Source organism: Triticum dicoccoides, chromosome 4A (assembly GCF_002162155.2).
Source record: "Triticum dicoccoides isolate Atlit2015 ecotype Zavitan chromosome 4A, WEW_v2.0, whole genome shotgun sequence".
NCBI lineage: Eukaryota > Viridiplantae > Streptophyta > Magnoliopsida > Poales > Poaceae > Triticum > Triticum dicoccoides.
Genome location: NC_041386.1, coordinates 96415317 through 96422882, shown reverse-complemented (window position 1 = coordinate 96422882; position 7566 = coordinate 96415317).

Sequence of the window (7566 nt, the reverse complement as noted above, 5' to 3'; positions counted from 1 at the left end):
AGCCCATGTGGGCCCCACCACAAAATTTCGGATGAAATATCTATCATATGTTTGTTTCCGGCTTATTCTGTGAGCCAATCCTTTGTTTTGTTTTATTTGTGGTATTCGAGTTGCTTCAAAGTCTAGTGTTGATTCCATACCTTTCCTAAGCGGTGTTCTCATATTTCTATGGGAGTGCTAATCCTTCATGATCATCGAGATTGTCATGCCAATTCTTTTCTAACCCGTGTGTTTCTCTTCAAGATGATTCTATCCTTTCAATTTTTGCTAGATCAATTATTAGTTCTTCGCAATGGTGCTTGTTTCATCCATCCCAAGTTGCCTTTGTTTTCCCGCCCTCCCACCCTTTTCTTCAAGGACTCAGATTTCTTAATCAAGTATCCATTCTATTCATGTGAAATTTCTTCATTCTTTCCGTCAATGTTCATATCCGGTGATTTCTTGTGAAGATGCTAAGTAAGCTTTAAGTTTGCCATTCTTCATTCTCATATTATTTTCCGATGGATTCAATTCAAGCTCTGATGTTGATCATATCCCTTTCCCCGTTTCAAATGTTTTCCCATGTCGGTGCACCTCTTAATCTCTCACCTCTCTCTATTCATATCCGAAGTGCCGAAGATATCTCGGAAGATTTGTGTCTCCATTATCAATCCGTTCAAGCTATTTCGAGGTTGTTATCTCATTCGAGCCATTTAATTCAACCGGTGTAATCTCTCTTTTCAAGCAATTGTTCAACGGTGTTTTCTTTTGAGTGGGCTCTAACCTACAAGTCTTTTCCCAGGATCTTACCTGACTCTTCTATTTTTTCCGGAGTTATTCTCAAATTCTTTTCAAAGTGTGACGTAAGAATGGATTTTCATCAGTCATATGCCTTCTCCAAGTCGTTTTCAAATTCTTTTCATCTTTGGCTCAATATTTATATTCTTCATTGTTCTGGAGTGTCTCAATAATTTTGGTGGTGTTCCTCGTCATCATTCTTAGCGTTGAAGACCGAAGAAGAATTTCTCCTAAATCTTGGTCCGTTCTCTTGAAGACCTATGGTTCAAGCTTGATGCCATCCTCACAATTGTTTCTATCGTGAGAAATTCTTTTCATACACATCTGATGCATTTTAGGAGTTGCTTTCCTTTCTCGATCATCCAAAGGCCATCATTTCAAAAGATTTCTTCATTCCCATCTTTCAACTTCATTTCCGTAATTCTTCTTAATTCATGCCTCTTCGTTCGTCTCCATATTCTTCTGGTACTTTGCTCAAGTATTCTCTAGTCAGCTCGTGATCTCTTCGTTATCATATATCTAAGTTCCCTCAAGTATCTTTGTTCATTTTTTCTAATTCTTCCTAGTGATTCATTCCCTTTTCTTCGTTTGTTTTCAATTCTTATGGTGGTTCATTCAACGTTCCAATTCCTTTATTATCATATTATTTCATTCGTTTTTTCCAATCATACCGGTGGTTCGTTGAAGACTTTCCCAAGTTTGCGCTATATCTCTCCTTAATCATTCTCAATGAGAATAAGTAGTATGCCAAATCTGTTCCTTGTCATCAATTTAAGTTGATGAAGGATAAACACACAGTAAATCTTATTCTTGTTTCCTCAAGGTGATTCGATTCTTTTCTTCCGGAGTTCGTTCATGATATCAATTTCTCGGTTCTAAGTTGTTCATCTTTTCTTTCCGGAGTTCCAAGTTCTCTCGGTTATCTCGTCGTGAAGCTCCATCTAAATCATTGCAAGGCTTCACCTTGTGTTTCAACTTGTATTTCTTTCCATCATCCTTTTATTACCGGAGTTCTTCATGGAGGCTCTATATGGTGGTTTATCAAATATTTCATTCATTCTTCAAGTGTTCTTCAAGATTCTTTTTGGACGTGCTCAAGTATTCTTCATCTTGCATACCAAAGTGCAATTCCTTCTACCTTATCTTTTGAGGTGATGTTATGTCATTCTTAACAATTTCCCTTCGTGTTTCATGATTCACAAGTTGTCAAGAATGAGATATTTTAAAATCATCATTTTCTCCTTGTTCAGGAGATATTTGCAATCCATCAATCTCTTAGTTGGAGTTATCTTGGTATAGATTAGACATAAATCCTTCCATTGGGAATGTTGCTAATTGTGGTGCTTATCTATGATCCAAGTTTTCGCCTTCTCACCTCGGTGGAAGAAGCTTTCTCTCTTTTGTGGCTCTCAATGAAACCAATTGTTTCCGTTAGTGGCCGATTGTCACCTCATAGTTTTGAGATGTTTTCCATAAGCCCACAACAAGCTTGTGCTTTTCATTGTTGATAATCCAACAACTCTGTTCCAGCATTTCTTGTAAGCGTGCTCTTTCAAGTCTTGGTGGTACACTATGTTGTTATTTTCTCCATTCATTCCATTCCATTCTTTCATTTCTTCCGGGAGCATTGTGATGTTGCTCTCTTCGTTCCATCATCTCGTTTTACCAAGAACATGTGCTTTTCCTTTCTTATCCATTTAACCGGAGTGTTGTGTCCTCTATTCAAGTTCTTTTCATCTTATCAAGTCTTGCCTCTCCTTTCAATCGGAGTGTTGTTCGAATTCTTTTGTTCTTACTATTTTTCTATCTCGATTTTAACCAGAGTGGCTTCAAAATCTATCATGTCCCCTAAGCTGTTGGTTCTCATCATATTCCTTGTTCCTCTTGTAAAATGGAGTGTTCGAAATCTCGTTCAACTCCATTGTATTCTCTCTTTCAATTTGTTCAACCTCTCAAGGTTCGTGGTTTCACTCATTTGTCAAAGAAGCAACTTAGTTTTACCTCTTCCTTCTTCTGTTTCTCTCCGGTGCCATCCCTAGATCTCGGACGAGATCTCTTGTAAATGGAGGAGTGTTGTGACGACCCAAGACCGATGCTTCAGAAGCCTTCCATGTTCTTTGTTGCCATCATGTGTTTTATTGTTGTTGTTGTTGTTACATTTCATCATGCATATTGCATCTGCATGTTTTCATAAAACTCGTAGTCGTTCATAGTGTCGCTTCTCTTTGTCTTTGTCGACCTCTCTCAAACCCCCCTCGCGTGCGCATCCGAAAGCTATCCCGAACCCGACCCGGGCAGTTGTGACCGATGGGTCCGGATCATCCCCAAACATCCCTAAAATATCTTCGATTTCCTCTTTGAACTCTCCTTGCCTATTTTCTCGACCGTTCAATTTTAATCGGAGGGTCCGATTAGCCCTTAACCAAAACCCTCATGCTATATATACAGATGAAACCCTAGGCCTAGCATGTCCCATCCACCAAATCCCCTCACCCGCCGCCGCCACTCTCTTCATCGGGATCCGACCCGCAGCCAGCCTCTCCCTCTCCTCGTTTCTTCCACCAGTCCAACCGCATCCACCCAAATCAAATCTTGTCTTGATTTCCGTGCCAACCCAATCACCCACAGCCTCGCTCGACCCAGATCGAGGGAATCAGCCCCTAGCACCCGATGGCTCCGACCATCTCCCTTGATTTGCGCCGCCGCCCAACCGCTTCCTCCAACCAGCACCTACCTCCTCGTCCCCGTGCCCGTAGAAGCAGAGCAGGAGCCCTCGCGCCCAAGCCTCCCCTCATCTAGGAGCCCGAGCTACCTCCTCTAGGCGCCTTCCTCCTCCTCCCGTGCACCTCGTCGGACCAACCGCCGCCGCCGGCAACCGAACCAGCAGCAATGTCGTCGCTCCTCCTCCGCAACCCCGAGCACCTCGCGAGCCCCTGCTTCCTCGCGCTCTGTCGCCGCCCCGCTTGTCCCAACGAGGCCCTGTCCTTCCCGCACCTGTCACGTGCGTCCGGCGCGACGCCGGCAAGCAGCAGCAACAACCAGGCCACTGCACCTCGCCTGGGTCCCCTCCTTTCTCTCGATTTCTCCCATTTCTCTCTCACCCGGCTTCCTTCCCCTTTGTGTGCCTGCAGGAGCTTCACCCGCGCTTCTGCCAAGGACTGGATCCTGCCGGAGCTGCTCATCCGCCTCACCTCCCGCCCATGCTGCCGACGAACGCGGCGACCGGCGCCCTCCTTGGCGCGTGGCACCATGCCAAACGCCGCCCGCTCCGCCGCCGCGCCAAGTTTCGCCGTCCCCATTGCCAAGTCCGGCCGCGTCCATCGCCCCCTGCATCCTCTGCTTCGAGCAGGAGGACGTGCGCTCGCCCGCGTGCGTTGATCGTGCCCCTGCGTCACCAGGCCACCAAGCCAGCCTGCCGAGCCGTTGCTCCAACTGGTCTTGGCCCATGCGTGAGCTCCCCATAGCCCCTCCTCTCTGTTCAGCCCAGCAGTGCACCAGATTTGGCCCGCCTAATGTTTTTCCCGTCTGGACGAATTTAGCTATTATCCAGAGTTTTCAGTTTTCCAGAATAACCCCTCATGTTCATGCATTTAATAACTAATTAACCATGCATCGGAACTAAACAAATTATATATGTAAAATGCTCGGTTTTCCATGTACTTTCATATTCTGCCACTTTCATCTATGTTTAAAATGTTTAAATGGATGTTTGTATTAAACTTGCTAAATGATTTCCTAAAATGGTGTATTTCATAACTAAATAACCGTATCTTCGAATTAAATAAATTATATATGTAACTTTCTTAGAAAAGGCGTAGTTTAATATGGTCGCATTACTTTGCATGTTTAACAACTCTAAAATATGATCTAGGGCAGAACAGTACCAAATTCAAAATATGCGCATGAGGATTTTCCGGAATTGTTGTTTGTTATTTCCGGCATCATTTAAACTTGCTTAAATAGTTAGTTTACTTATGCTTCACCTCTTGCCATGTCTAACAACATTTAATATTGTTGGGTACATAAACAAGAGCGAACTAAATAATTCGAATGTGGTGTTTCGTCAATATGCAATTCGTTGCATATTGGGCTCCACTTAATTTGTAGTATTATTTGTTGCACTTTGCCATGCCATGCTCATTAACTTGGACATACATCATACTTGATTGTGCATCATGCCATGTTTATGTGATGGTTGTTTACCATGATGTTTGCTTCTTTCCGGATGTGCTTCTCCTTGATAGTTCTGGTTACGTCATGATTGTGAGGATCCGTTCGACTACGTTGGTTCGTCTTCTTCATGGATTCAGTCTTCTTCCTAGCGGGATTTCAGGCAAGATGACCATTACCCTCGATACCACTACTATCTTTGCTATGCTAGTTGTCTCGATGCTATCGATATGTCGTGCTACCTACCACTTGTTTCGCAAGCCTCACAAATTACCATGATAGCCTCTAACCTTTTCCACCATCCTAACAGATCGTTGTTTGGCTATGTTACCACTTTGCTCAGCCCCTCTTATAGCGTTGCTAGTTGCAGGTTGTTCCATGTTGGGACATGGATTACATGGATATCTTAGGATATCACAACATCTCTTATTTAATTAATGCACATATATACTTGGTAGAGGGTGGAAGGCTCGACCTTTTGCCTTGTGTTTTGTTCCACTCTTGCCGCCCTAGTTTTCATCATATCGGTGTTATGTTCCTTGATTTTGCATTCCTAACATGATGAGGGTTTATGGGCCCCTCTTGACAGTTCGCTTTGAATAAAACTCTTCCAGCAAGGCCCAACATTAGTTTTACCATTTGCCTAATAACAACTAAAACCTGCATAGGGACCTGCCAGCCCCCGAGGTCCCTTAATCAACCCCCGGGCCAGTGCTCCTGTAGCGACCAGACCTCAAACAGTCTGATCTCTGTGCTCCGGTGTCATCCCTGGATCAGTAATGCTGACACCACACAGTACTCGGAGGATTTATAGCAGAGTAGCAATCACACACTTATTACATCGAGTGTCTCAAACGATAACTTATTACAATAAATATGGCTTAAGGCCATCTAATAACTATAACAGCGGAAGGCTTGGAAGATAAGTGAGTCCATCAACTCCAACGGCATCACTAAGTATAGAACCACGACCTAAAAACTCCTTAATCGTCGTCTGAAAAGTCTGCAACATTAACGTTGCAGCCCGAAACGGGTCAGCACATGGAATATGCTGGCAAGGTAACACATAGAGAGTAATGGAATGAAACAGCTATACTATATGCATATTTGGCTGGTGGAAAGCTCTATGGTTACAGTTTTGCATAAAGCCAATTTTTCCCTACTTCAAAGGAATAAAATTTAATTACTATCATGGGAGTTGTTAAACATTGAGAATGGTTGACAGCATTCTCAATCCCAATTAAACATCATCATTAAACATAACCCAACAAAATTAATTTAGAGTAACATGTTGAGATTCACATGATAATCCAAGTACTAGATACTCAAGATGTCCATAACCGGGGACACGGCTAATCATGATTAGTTTATTACACTCTGCAGAGGTTTGCGCACTTTTCCCCACAAGACTCGATCGCCTCCGTTTGTTTTCTCACACTACATGGTGTTTGAGAAGACGGATGACCGAGACATAGTCTTTCGGAAGCGCTAGCACCTTACGATCGGGTAGACCGTACCACCTACATCCCCTACATCTACTAGTCTACCACTGTAAGAGTTCGCACAACTTAGTCAACTATGCTAGAGCCCATAATAGCTTGTGGCTTCACACGGAAGTTTTTAGCATGAATAGTCTCATGATCCCTTTGAGCCTGGGTGGCGGTCCAAAAGAAAACAGGCAAGTCCTGGAATACCCAGGTGCCTCAATCCACCTAGATGTGTGTTTAAGTTGCCACCTTAAGTAAACCATTAATTAACAATCTCACATCTGTCATGAATACTCTCAAAACCCAATCCACGTCTACGAGCATAGCATGGCACTATAAGCATAACGTAATAGTAACTCCCAAGGTTTGATAATAAACAGGTAATAGGTACTACCTCAACTACTTCCCAATACCCACAATTTAATTAGATCCTAATCATGCAATATTTGAGGTTTGATCTAATGCAATAAAAACTAGGTATGAAAAGGTATGATCAAAGTGTTACTTGCCTTGCTGATGATCCGCGAAACCTAACGATTAGAAGTAACAGGCGGTGCACTCCGGGTATTCTATTGCAGATAAACAAACAAGCATACAATAATTACTCATCTAATGCACAGGTAAAACTCAAATAAGAGATCTAACCAGAAGGTTCAACTTAAGAACTCCGGTTGGCAAAAAGAATCAAATCGAATGAAACAACGAAAGTCAAACGGCGAAAGAAAACAACTTCGTTCTAGTAATCTGGATCTAGGGCAAATTTTACAGTAGCAAAATCTTGTTTAAGTTGATTAAACGGATAGAGGGTTTCGAGTCGAATCTTTAGGCGCTTGAATCGCCTGATTCCGATAAACGAGCGAAAAGTTATACTAAAATGAAAATCGGATCAGGAATCGCGATCAGAAAAATCGCGGATTTAATCCGAGAAAAAGAAAAACGACGAACGCTCGCTAGAATGAACGAACGGACGAACGCTCACTATTTAAATAAACCGGAAAACCGATCTATTTAAAAAAACCGAAACTAAAAAAAACTGACGAAAACCGATCTAATTTTTTTTAAACGTTGGCACGGAAGTCGAGGCGGCAGCGAACCTCGCAGGCGGGCGGCGGCGGCGCGTGGCGGTGGCGGC